This window comes from Urocampus carinirostris, chromosome 1, assembly GCF_059441175.1.
Source record: "Urocampus carinirostris isolate Australia breed hairy pipefish chromosome 1, RoL_Ucar_1.0, whole genome shotgun sequence".
Classification (NCBI taxonomy): Eukaryota; Metazoa; Chordata; class Actinopteri; order Syngnathiformes; family Syngnathidae; genus Urocampus; species Urocampus carinirostris.
Window position 1 is genome coordinate 33199878 of NC_142349.1, and position 13820 is coordinate 33213697.

Below are 13820 nucleotides of genomic sequence, written 5' to 3' on the forward strand. Positions count from 1 at the left end.
TAACAAGTGGGCACTAAACCACTAACAAAATGTCCAAAGAAGAACCCGGAAACAAGAAAACAGACCTTTTGAATGATATGTATTTAGTTCAGAATCTAATTCAGTGGTTATGATTCTGCCAGCCGGTATGCTAAACTTTCTGCTGGGCACGCCTGTCGGTAAATTTTTCAAACTAAACATTTTATGATCAGAAATCAACTATGGCCTACCATGACATCAAAATAGGAAACCTTGTCAGTCGAACCCTGTAATCTAATTATCTGATGGAACACAATAGTTGTCTTGTGGAGGTAGGGTGTGGCACTTGAGTCAACAGACAAATTACTAAAGTGTGAGCATTTACTGTCACAGGAAGAAAAAGAGGGTAGTTTTTTTTTTTGCGTGTCAGAGAATATCTCTACATATTCTCTACACAGCCCTATTTCAAATGAGTATTCACAAACAAATGAGAATACAAATTATGTGCTTTGGATCCTGGTTTGTATTCTTACTTGTTTTTTCGCACCCGTTTTCTGTTGGATTACATGATAATGGTCAAATATTACAGTGTCCCTTTAAGGCCAGCATGAGCATATTTGCCACCTCTGAAAAAAACTCCCACATGTCTCCCCATGTTTCTTCACTTTATCCCACGTGAGGGAACGTGGCTTTGGTTGCCCTGTCCCTGTCGAGCTGAGCCAAAGCTCGATCTCCTCGGAAACTGCAGCGGACTGTTCTTTTTATAGTCACATCAGGCTCGCAGGCTAGCAGGGGCTGAGGCATCCCAGCGTGCCCCGATAGTGAGCACATCCTGTCCGGAGCGCCGGTTAATCACCGGTTCACAGCCTCCTTGGATGAAAACTCTCCAGCGTGCTGCTCCAGCACGCTATGAACTTGACTTGCAGCTGTGAGCACTGGCCATCTGCCCAGCGTAGCCCAGGAGAACAAAGAAATAGAAAGGACGGCTGCTAGAGCGCCGAGACTCCATGAGAAAGACAAAAGGAAAAAAAAGGGGATTAGATTTTGGGCTGGCAGACAAATCCTTATCTGCCGGCGGAAATTGAGGAAACTTGCGCGAAGGAAGGGGTCGAGGGGAAGTGAAGCGCGATTGCTGGAGGGTGAAGAAACGGAGGATGGCACGAGTCAAATGAAATGAAAGGGATGGAACGAGATGAGACGAAGAGGAAGGAAAGTAAGGAAACAGGAGCGGTGTCTGCTGAGGGATGAACAGAAGGTCGCTTGGTCGTCCCTTGGCCATCTGTTAACCCGGCCCATCATCTTTGTACATGGCCCCCATCTAAAAGCCATTACCACGTGATCCTCCACACCTGTGAGGCGGGACAAGACTCGATACTCCACTCTACCATGCTTGTTCTTCAGTTTATCCGGTTGACTTCATCATGACCGGTGTTGGGCGCATTATTGAAAAAAGTAATAAGCTAGCGTTACCAGTTACTTCATTTAAAAAACAATTCCATTATCCCCAGAATTACTGATACCCAAAAGTAGCACGTTACTCCGAAAGTAACTATCTAGTTACAAATTAGACTACATACTTGCACAGAACTGCGTAAACATAGCCTCGTAACAAAAAATAATAGCAGAACATGTGTAGACAAACCCATGGTAGCAGTAACCTTCATTTATCTTGTGTCATCTTGAGAGCTTGCAAACAAACATTAAGCCAAGACACTTCATATCCATTTTGTCAAATATGTCCTGCTCATTGTTGAGTAATGTCCAAGATGTTTTCTTTTTTCCAGGAATAATGTATAAAAATTATTCTACGAATAAAAATACAAACATTCAGGACACGTTTACTATAAATTCTGTGTTAACATTTGCTCCATTGGTTTGTTTTTCTTGTATATACCATTTGTTACTGGTGACACAAGACCAAACTGGTTGGTTGCTGATTCCCTGATTTCAGTATATTTCATAGTTGAAAATACAGCTTAGATGCGAGTTCATATGGGAGGATATCAGTAGATAAAAATCATTGTACTCTGTGCTTGAAACAATGCCACCTTAAATATATTGAGTTGTAATTTGTAGGGCCATCTAACATGCCACCTCCACTTGACTGTATTAGCCGTGTGAAAAGTTCATTACCCTGTCCTGAGCAAGGGGGAACATCTACAGATGAGATGACTAAGATTTGTCAACCGTTTTTAATAAGTAGCGGAGTAACGCGTTAGAACACTTTTTAACGACAAAAATAATTGCACTTCAGAAATACTCCCAAAACTAATCATGACATTATTGAATTGATAACCAGAAGCAAATTGAAAAATGGCTAATAACAGATGTCGGCAGTGTTTGCCCCCAAATGTAAAAACGAAACTGGTTGTTGGAGATTGTTATTGAATAGCAATGAGAAAGAAACTGCTGCTGTATAACTTTAAAAGTAGGGACTTATACTAGTGTTTTTCAGCCTTTTTTGAGCCACGGCACATTTTAAAAAAAAATCCAAATTAAAAATGGAGGCACACAATTATCATATTCCCTTAATCGACAGTAAACTTTTTCTTCTCATTTGTGGACATTGTGGCTAGGGAGATAATCCAAGTTATTAATTTTGGTAGATAATTTAGCTATATTTTTGGGTATTAATATACAGTATTTTCAAACTGTTATTCAAGTGTTGCTGTATTTTATGGTGTTTTTCAAGAAAAAAAACTACAAAATAATACTTTCTGCCAGCAAAACCGCAAAACTTGTTACTGTAATAATTCTTAAAACGAGCAAAGTTATTTGCAATATTTTTACTTTATTTTATTTCTTTTTTAGAAGTGCAATCTTAAACAGCCTCATCAAAAAAAAAAATCTACAATCGAATGTATTTCCCTGTACTACCTCATGAGTAGTTAATTAGCACATAAAAAGGAGAAAAATACATAATCTGCTGCCACCTATTGATATGGATGAATTATTTGACAGATCACCTGAAGAAAGCAAAGACACTGCACAATGGCATGGATTTTTGCAAATGTAAAAATGAGCACACTAGACAATCTCACGGCACACTAATTGAAATACACTGATCTATAATAATATAAATGTTTTCCATTCACATCATCCATAGATCCATACTAGTGGTCTTATCATCCCTTTGCTGTCCGTCTTTAATTACAGTTTAGTGCAAAGGAAGCTTGCAAATTTGGATGCTGAATCGGAGAGACAATCCCTCACAAGGGTTACTTTAGTTTAGCGCTTGCTGGAAGCTATGATGCATTTGACCGGAATGGATTTTAAAATATCACCAAAAGTGAAATGCCAGTTTCAGGCATCTACTAATGTCCAGTAAGGGTTGCTGAGGATAAGACGATTTGAAGGTTGACGTGGCTGTAAATATGTGTAAATGTAAAATTATAATGCAACTGTGCATTGCATTATAATTTTTCATTTACACATATTTCATTGCAAAACCCAACTCAGAAATTGCAAAACAGCAAACTCAAGTCAATTAAAAGAAATTTATTTGACTAAATTTAAAACTCATCAGTCAGATTAGTATCCAGAAATATTTAAACTCAAAACAAGAAGTTAAACCTAGACTATAAAATAAAACAGTTCAACTTCCATCCATCCATCCATTATCTGCACCGCTTATCATCAGTAGGGTCTTGGGTGTGCTGGAGCCCATCCCAGCTATCTTCGGGCAGTGGGCAGGGGACACCCTGAACTGCTTGCCAGCCAGTCGCAGGGCACGCAGGGACAGACAACTCACTCGCTCATTCACACCTACGGACAATTTGGACCAGCCAATTAACCTGACATGCTTTTTTTGGGAATGTGGGAGGAAACCGGAATGCCCGGAGGAAACCTACGCAAGCACGGGGAGAACATGCAAAATCCACACAGGAAGGCTGGTAGCTGGATTTGAAACCATGACCTCAGAACTGGTTTTGTTTTTGTTTGATTTTTTAACTGATAGACAAAATCAATCAACATCACAGACAATTGTACAATGTTTTGTTTTCCTCTCTATTGCAAAGAAGAAAATAGATAATAAGAACACATAATATTCAATATTCTCAATTATACAATTATAGTATACAATATGTTCAATATTCGTAAAGGAGCACCCCCCCCAAAAAAAAACAACAACACAGAAGCCTCTGAAATACCAAAACACACACAAAAAATGAATAATGATGATCATAATAATAATAATAATGATAATAACAAATAAATGCACACAAAAAAACATGATAAGTGCTACTAAAGAAAACATAAATGTTATACCATAACTGCTCGCGTCTTGTTCCGCATGTAAACGCGTGTTTGTGTTTCGTAAGATTCCTGTCAAACTTAATAAGTAAACTTGTTCCTGTGTGATGCTCTCTGGTTGTGCGCTGCTTCATAGCAAAAAAAGATTGTATTAATAAAAGAAAAGAAAAGAAAAAAAGCATGTTCTTTCTTTCAAATGGATTTCTTGCTTGACGAATAGTGAGTTCTATTAACCTTTCAAAAGCAAATGCAGTGGCACTTGCCTTTCACCACAGGATCACTCAATGAGTTTTCTCACCTTTTTTTCTCGCAAAAATCAATATCTCAAAATTAATAAGATTCGAAAAAAGTTACAAAATGAAATCAATGTGTGTAATGTTCTCTTGGTGGGGTGCCATTATGTTCTGTTGCAAAACAATAGACTGGCTGGGTTTGATCTGATGCGATTTTATATATATTGTTTCATTATTAGTGTAGGAAAACAAAATCCTTTTTTGATTAACTTGTTTTGGGATTGAAATGAAACAATACATATAAGTATTTTCACATGACATTCACACTCATGGTTTTTTAATACAAGGGATTAACAGCTTAAACTTTGCGTCACTCTAAAGGGCACGATATGATAATTGCATCAATGTGAGGTCCTTCAAGCCCCTTGTTGCACAACATCAAAACATTGTAGATTTTTATCCATCCATCTGTTATCTGCACCGTTTATCCTCAGCAGGGTCGCGAGGGTGCTGGAGTCCATTCCAGCTATCTTGCAGTGGGCAGGGGACACCGTAAACTAGTTGCCAGCAGGGCACGCAGGGACAGACATTTTGTGTCTTAGAAGTATTTACAGTATTGTAGTTCATTCAAATGACAAAAGAAGTTGTAGCCTCAAACTTTTTCTGTCTGTCTCTCTCTCTCTCTCTCTCTCTCTCTCTCTCTCTCTCTCTCTCTCTCTCTCTCTCTCTCTCTCTCTCTATATATATATATATATATATATATATATATATATATATATATACATACATCCATTATCTGCACCGCTTATCCTCAGTGGGGTCACGGGGGGTGCTGAAGCCCATCCCAGCTATCTCTGGGCAGTGGGCAGGGGACACCCTGAACTGGTTGCCAGCCAGTCGCAGGGCACACAGGGACAGACAATTCGCTTGCTCATTCACACCTAGGGACAATTTGGACCGGCCAATTAACCTAACATGCATGTTTTTGGAATGTGGGAGGAAACTGGAATGCCCGGAGGAAACCCACGTAAGCATGGGGAGAACATGCAAACTCCGCACAGGAAGGTTGGTAGCTAGATTTGAACCCATGACCTCAGAACTGTGCCGCACATGCTCTAACCACCGCGCCGCCGTGCTGCCCTATATATATATATATATATATATATATATATATATATATATATATATATATATATTATATTACTTTTTTTTAATGCATATGATCAAATTCAGGGCTTCAAAAGGACCATATAATTTTATTTTCTGACTTTACTTCAATTACAGTCCATCAATAAACAGATTTACAAAAAATGGACATACCTATACCTACGTTATCTTTTTTAACCTCATGCCAAGGTATTGGATTAAGGCCCGGTCACACAGCCTTTTGCGTCTGTATCGCGGGGAAAATTTTGCGATTTTTTTTTTTTTGCCCGTGGTTGCCCGCGGTGGAAAATGTGCAAAATTGGCCGGCGACTGTTCCGCGTCCTTATCGCCGCGGCTGCATCGCTGTGCCGCCCGCGGTTACCCGTGGTCTAAAGTTTTGAGCAGCGCAAAACTTTTTCGCGCGGCCAACCGCGTGTGAATTTCTTACCGCGTGTAAAGCACGGCTGTATCTCGTCTGTATCGCGATCTCAAAAGCGTCCAACAGCGTCTGCTTCAGGGCCAGAAATTTCTGCTCGTGATTCAGCCTCGATACGCCCGTGAAAGGCTGTGTGACCGGGCCTTTAGAGACGGAATCAGTATAAAAAAAAAATCAAACCAATTAGTTATTTTTTTTCTTCCCGGCGTGGCCCCTGAGCAAAATGTTCTAACTCGAGTTTTTGAATACAATATTAAACCTGTTCACTGAAAAAATTACACTCTACTGATATCACAAGATGCTTCCCATTAGCGGCGAAAACCTTTTACCAAAAAAAGGAAGTATTTTCCTCCCCCCTTGCTTCGTGTCACCATTTAGCTTAATGGTTGGGCGACGCTAATAGCAGCCGGTGTGGTGCTTGTGGTGGGCCACTGGATGTGGTTTGCTGCTCTATAAACCTGCTAATGGGCAAAGACCCGGCCGTTTATCCTCACCAAGATCTTGAGCGTTACTTTTTAGGTCCCATTACCTGCACGCTTGTTGGACCCGCAATCACATTTGTAGTGGGGGCTTCTTCCTGCCCGCAGCTGTCACTTTCTAATTTCTCCTCCTCTTCTTTTATTTATGTTTTCATCTATACGGTCGTCTATCCTTCCTGACCTCACTGTCTTTCTGGCTCAAAAACTCTCCCCTGCAAAGCAAGCTTTTTTTACGGGCCGGATGTTATTTTGTCAAGCCTTCGGGAAATGTGGAATTCTGCACTTCTGCATGTAGAATACTCTCTGGTGGGCGAGGAGTTCTCATACTGCAGCGGGGCCTCACCTTGTTTGTGTTACTGCTGAATGTGTATGTAGACTAATATGTGTGATAATCAACTTTATATCATGATTTTTTGTTGTTGATTTCATTATATTTTTTTATCTACTCTCTACCCATCTACATCATCAATCACAAATATATTAAAACTAAAAACTAAATCTGAAAACACCCAAAGCTGATTTGAAAACAAAAACAAAGGATTGTTAAGTCGAAAACGAATGACAACATGCCTTTAAGTTTTAAAATATGTAAACACTTTAATCAAAACAAATGAATAACAGCACGCCAAGGAGCGCTTTAGACTCCAACCTTTTTTAAGCTGAAAGCTGTTTTTTGTGACTAATTAGAGCAGAGGGTGAAAAAGCAACTCATCTTGTTGTTACTATGTTATTACCAAGTAATTATTAGTAGGGTTAAATAGACTCAATCAACCACTAAAAAAAAAAAAAATAGTAGAAAATCACATTAACCCAGCCCTGAATAAATATTTTCAGAACATGTCTACAGGCACCTAAGTTGTCCCTAGGGGCCACCCTGGTGCCCACGGGGACCGCGTTGGAGAGTAATATATAAAGCCAAGCCAGAACACTTGAGAATAGACAACCTAGCAATAATTACAGTAAATTACAAACTACAGTGAGCACCTGATTAAAAGCCGCTCGCGCAAATTTAAGAGCGAAACACATTCTTATCTTCATACGAACCGCATCAAATTTAAAGCCGCAGGTGTGGCGCATTGTTTAAAAAAGTTGAATTTTAATATTTCCTTTGTTGGGTATTTGTTAACAATGCTAAGCTGAGTTCCAATAGCCCCAGAGCCTTGTTTAGAGCAATACCACCCTGAGGACCCCCGATCTCGGGAAGCTAAGCAGCGTCGGGCCTGGTATGGACTAAACAGGTCATTTGCACACGCTCTGCTGCGACAACACTGACTGTTGCACAGCCCACAAACGTGCTGTTTTTACAACAACTTTTACATGAGATTTCTTATTTTTAGAAAAGTATCGTTTGTTACAAAATACTATAATTTTGTGGATTCATTTAATCACACTTTTTTAGTGGTAGCAGGGTTGGCAAAAAGACTGACTTGATGTTTGCAAATTACTTGAATGTAACAACAGATTTTTCCGCTACCTATAACCCAAGAAAAAGAGTATATATTTTATGTAAATGTGGACAGTCAGACTCCTTTGACGTTTGCCAACACAACATAGAAAAACAAGTCAAGTTGTTGTATAATCATGGTCAAGCAGACGGAAACATGTTTAACAAACTACTCAAAGGAAAAAAACATATGTACAAGGTGCATCCACCATGATCTCCAATGCCCAAACCCCCACCTACCAGTACCCCCACACCCAGCTTCCTATCTCCTGCTCCAGCTCATTTGCACACTTACCGTTGTTTACTCAGTCTCATGTTGATATTGACTTGAAAATAACGCGTTTAAAATGCACTGAGGGAACCTACATCTTTTTTACCCGCATGCACTGTAATCCTGACCATTTCTAGGTAATTAACCTTGCAATTTCGAGCCGTGTCTTTTATGCGCTGGATAGATTTTCTTGTGTGCTGAGAATGTCTGGACAGTGCACATTTGGGCACGCCAAGGCTGAGAGGGAACATTGGTTGGGACCAGTCTAGGAAAAGTCTTACAATTAAAAGTAAAATACATAAATGTCATTCAAAAGGATTTTTTTCGTCTTTTAAACAACACAGTCATTTCGACCCGAGGACAACAGGCTGGTTAATTACTCACAATAAATACTTTACTTTTAAAACGGAAAATCCATCAAAATTGCAATACTGGTTTGAAAAAATCGCAATCATTTTTTTTTCCAAAATTGTGCAGACCGAAAAAGAAGATGCCTGCTTCAAGTGCAGTGAAAACGCCAACACAAACCAAAAAAAAGTTGAGAAAAAATAGTTTATTTGAACGGATCTAAAGATTAAAATATTGTCATACTTGAAAAAAAACTGGTTTAAATATATTACATTCCATAATTACTGCAAAACAATTAACCAAAATGAATAGCTTGTAATATTATGAAAAAAATCATGAAACTGGTGCCAGGATTTAATCACATTTTAAGCATTTTCAAAGCATTGTTTATTTTCAATGAAACAAAATGTGCTTTGGCTCGAAAAGGGTTGAGAAACACTGAAATATTTAATATGATAGTAAATTAAAAGTAGTATTTTTATTTTTGTAACCATTTTTATAAAAGAATACATATGTCTAGTCTGCAAAACCTTTCTTGAACACCAATCAATATTTTTTGTATTCAAGTATTTTTTTATTACAACTCCTCTGTTTTTGTTTGCATTTTTTTCGGTGTTTTAATAATAAGTTCACAAATTTTTCATACAAATGTTTTCCCTCTGTCTTTAAAAATGATTTGATATTTGCGCACGGATGCTTTGCGCCATATAATCCTGATTGTACTCACTTCCTGGTGCCCCATTTTGTGAGTAAGGGACGCCTGGAGTGAGTTGGGAGGTAGAGGATGATGACGATCTGCTACCACTAAACACTCTTGATATGACGGACAGTCAGATCAGATCCAATCCGCCCCCTCGCCAGAGGCTCGAGCCCAAAAGAAAAAAAAAAACTGAGCGTATCAACTCGTCCTGCAAGAGGATTACATTTCTTGAGTAGAGAAACATGTGCCTCATGTTTAAGAATGTTTTCCCAGACTTTCTGCCTCGCCTTCTTCTCCAAACACACGATTCTCCAAACTGTCGATGACACACGACTATAATTGACCAGTGTTGGGTGCGTTACTCCCCCCAAGAAGTAATTAGTTACTGTATTACTCACCACTTTCTCCACCCAGCCACCCTAGTGAATACCGATGACCATGATTACCCTTTAACACTGACTTATGTTAAGTTTCTATGGTACCATATCTGCAATTTTAATGTTTACATAAGGTCGGTTATGGGTTCCCGGTTATTTATGTTTATCTATCATCGATATTTATTCTCTGGGTTTTATATTTTCTTTTAATCATTAGATTAACGGATGCTCCAAAAATAGTCACGTGATAAAAGAAATAGAAGAAAACGCGAGAGAAGTGATGCCTTCATATTGGTTGTCTTGTGTCATCTTGAGGGTTTGCAAATGAAGAGTTAGGCCGAGACACTCCGTATCCATTTTGTCAATGGGCTTCAAACTACTCAAAGATTTCCTCCTCCATTGCTGTATACTGTTCTTTTTTTCCAGGCGTGGTGTAAAGCCAAAATGATTTTACAAATATGAGAAAATGCTTACCGTAAATTCTGGCTTACATTTGCCCTCGTTGATTTTCTGTTGTTTAGCTGTTGCTGTATGAGGCATGCCACCTCTTCACACGCTGCCTACCATTCGCTATTGGAGACGCACAACCAAATTTGTGCATTCAAGCTGACCTCCTGGCTTTAGTAGTTTCATTTATAGTTGTAAATAAAGATTAGATGTGAGTATATTTGGTAAGGAGGATATCAGTAAGGAGAAATTCTTGCACTTGTGCTTGATATGGTACCACTATAACTGTTGAGTTGTATTTTATAGGGCCATATAAACATGTCTCTTCCACTTTGACTAAGGCAGACTAAGGGTTATTTAGTCCTGAGCAAATGGTAAACAGGTACTGATTTGATGGTAATTAGTAGCCGAATAACACACCATGTTGTAACAATGTTTGATATGCATTTTTTTATTAATTAAGCATTAAATGTCATTATTACCAGGAAAGGTAATTGTGTTGGGTTACCCTTGTAACGCGTTCCACCCAACAATGTGTTTGACGTGTGTGTTTAGCTCTGGCGGATCAGAGTGCCAAGCCCTCGCTAGGCTTGTCGATAGAGGTTGCTAGTGGGCCTTTTTTGCATACAGTGATCTATTCTCATAAAAGGTCATTAGCATTTAAAGTGCTCCTCTTCAGTCTATAGGACTCAAAGCATTAGAGTCTCTGTGGACTGCAGATTATTCCGGAATAGGACGCCAGGCCATCGTCTTTTATTCCAGGCTCCTTTCACGCGCATGGTCGTTTGTGACACCAATGAAGCGGAGGAAGAATAGGCAGCGGGTCTTTCCACCAGGACGCCGATTTGTCAGGGAGAGACAAGCTGGAACTGTGTTTGTGTGTTTGCATGATTTGCATCGGGTCCTGTACTTGGCTGCGAGCTCGAGCGCCGCGTCCACGAAAAAACGAGTTGCATATTTGCTCACATCGGGTCGCATTGGCTGCCTGTTTTCAGGCAGCGGCCCTGGGTGTCCTTATGTAAACACAACCGGGGCCAAAATGTGAGCACAAACACAAAAAGCTCCAGGGAACAATGCGAGCCAGGCCTCACCAACATTCCCGAAAACGCCGATTGTAAACGCACCGCTCGTTTTTCCATATGCCGTCTTATCAATTTTTCCAGAGGATGAAAAATAAGCAGAACTTTTTTCACTGCAGTGCTTGCGACTGATAAATGATTCATTTTGTGAAAAGCCCAATGAAGGCCATGCCTGCAGTATCTATTTCAAGCAGCCGCTGACTCACGCTGGAGGCGGGCTCTATACCTGTAGCTCTCCTAATTCGCTTCTGCTCACCATACGACTGTAACGTGGCAGTTCGTATCAGTGACATGTGCAGTCTTATTGAATATGCATATATTTCCTTTCAAAATCTGCAATTTTAAAATAAAACTAGCATGTGTATGTTTTTTTTGTTTTTTGTTTTTTTTTGCACAGACTTGGTTATAGACAAATATTTGGCATTCTATGGCAGGGGTCTGCAACCTTTTTCAAGTCAATAGCTACCTTTTTTTACTACTTACCACAAGGAGCATTCAGTATGATATGCATTTCTACTACGATAACTTGTTGTACTATGTTGTTACTATGTTATTACCAGGATAATTATTTGAATTAGTCTTAAATTGACTCAGTCAACAACTACAAATAATAATTGAGTAGAAAATTACAATGTCCGAGCAATAGAGAGCTATTTTTCAGGTCCACGAGTACCTCATCTGTCCTCAGGGAGCAACCTGTGCCTGCACTATAGTGTTAAATGTCTGTACGAATCAATGTAAAACAAATCTTAAAAACACATCAAAATCGGTTAAATTAGCACTCATGACACACGGTAATCCAACACTGGTGACCTCAGGAAGAGGTTTGGATTGAGATTGTCTTTTCAAAAAAAAATACCAGAAACGTTTTGTAGGGTTAAATTTTCAGTTTTTGTACCAATTACAAACTAATGTAAATTACTACATTTAAATAAACAGTAAATACAAAATATTTTTTTTTGTGAGGGAACCACATGATGTGACATTGCGTCTTGGGAAATGGGAGCAAGCATACTACAGTATCCCTCAAAATTATACGTCCATTTGACATGGACTTTCTGGACTGGTTTACAGGCTGGGGGCATCGTTGCTGTCATACACTTTCCGGACAAATTTCAACATGTTACCTAGGGTTCTCTTTTATTGATGTTTACTATTATTGATGTGTACTGTAACTCAATGCTAAATCTTTTCCACCCTGGTCATCCTGGGAGGGGGATTATCACTTGTGAGGCCCCTTCTCAAGGTTTCTTTTTTCCTCACGCTGAGGTTTTGTGTTTTTCCTTGCCCGCATGTTGGTTTAAGATCAGGTACTGGTGTAATTGTAATCCTGTGCAGTCCTTTGAAACATTTTTGTGATTAAGGGCTATATAAATAAATGTGACTTGACTTGACAATTTGTATATGATTTAAAACTTGTTAATTTTCCCCCAGGAGTGTACTCACTTTTGTTGCCAGTTAATTAGACAAAAATCGCATTTTGTACATTTAAGTGATAGTAAACTTACATTGTAAAGCAAGGTGCCGTTCAGCTACTTTATATTGCAGTGTAACGCCTTCATATATCAACATATTTAATACAAACAAAACAAAAAACACTACTACTATTAATATTTTTAATATTGATATTATTGCTGATTATATTTCATTAATAATTGTATTATTATTATTATTAATAATTACATTCAAGTGAGTTACATCAGAACAAATGCTGTAAAAAACACATTTAGCATAGGATTGTATTTACATTGGGTGTCTTGAATCCAACTTCATTCTTCGCATTTCTGCGTTGCATTACCAAGGAAAAGTTCAGATATTAAATAAAAAGAAAAAAAAAATCAATCTATTTTAATAACCATTCCGAAAATAAATGGTTCTTTGCTGCCCCTCCTTTCATCTTCCTCTTTCCATTCTCCATACTTCTGCAAATAGACTTGAGTAATGAGTCTGACATAGGACTTCTTCATTATTGCTCAGTTTTATGTTCATTTAACATATGAGGGTGCAGCCCGGTGATTTTAAAACGCCATCTCACAAAACGTTCTAAACCACCCCACAGCAAAAAACAAAACAAATTAATAAATAAGAAAGGCAGCATGATGACTGACTATTTAGCATGTCTTCCTCACATTTCAGAGGTCTCAGGTTAAATACCAGCCTCCCTCTGTGTAGGTTTTGCATGTTCTGAGTTGGTTTCCTCTGGGCATTCCAGTTTCCCCTTGGATCCAAATCGCCCATAGGAGTTGGTGAGCGCTTTATCTGTCTCTGTTTGAAATGAAATGAAATGATCTGCATTTATATAGCGCTTTTCAAGTCAATGACTTCCCAAAGCGCTTTACAATGTGCTCCACATTTCCCATTAGCGGCCTTGCAGCCATGTATTAGGGGTTATTAGGGGGTATTAGGGGTTCAGTGTCTTACCTAAGGACACTTTGACATGTAACACGGACGAGCCGGGATTCGAACTGGGATCCCTTGATCCCAAGACGAGGGATCAAGACGAGCGCTCTACCTCCTGAGCTACTGCGCTATGACTGGCTGGCAACAGTCCAAGGCAGAGGTTGCAAACCTTTTTGAAGCTGAGAGCTACTTTTTTGTTACTGATTAGCTTGAAGGGCTACTAGTTTGATATGTGTTTCTAAGAAAAT

The 13820-nt window shown here is 39.0% G+C and overlaps 1 protein-coding gene across 2 annotated transcripts in view; it reads left to right on the forward strand.

Moving 5' to 3' along the window:
* ptprsb (protein tyrosine phosphatase receptor type Sb) overlaps positions 1–13820 on the forward strand; it is a 157509-nt gene that overhangs the window by 63366 nt on the left and 80323 nt on the right. The window lies entirely within an intron of this gene.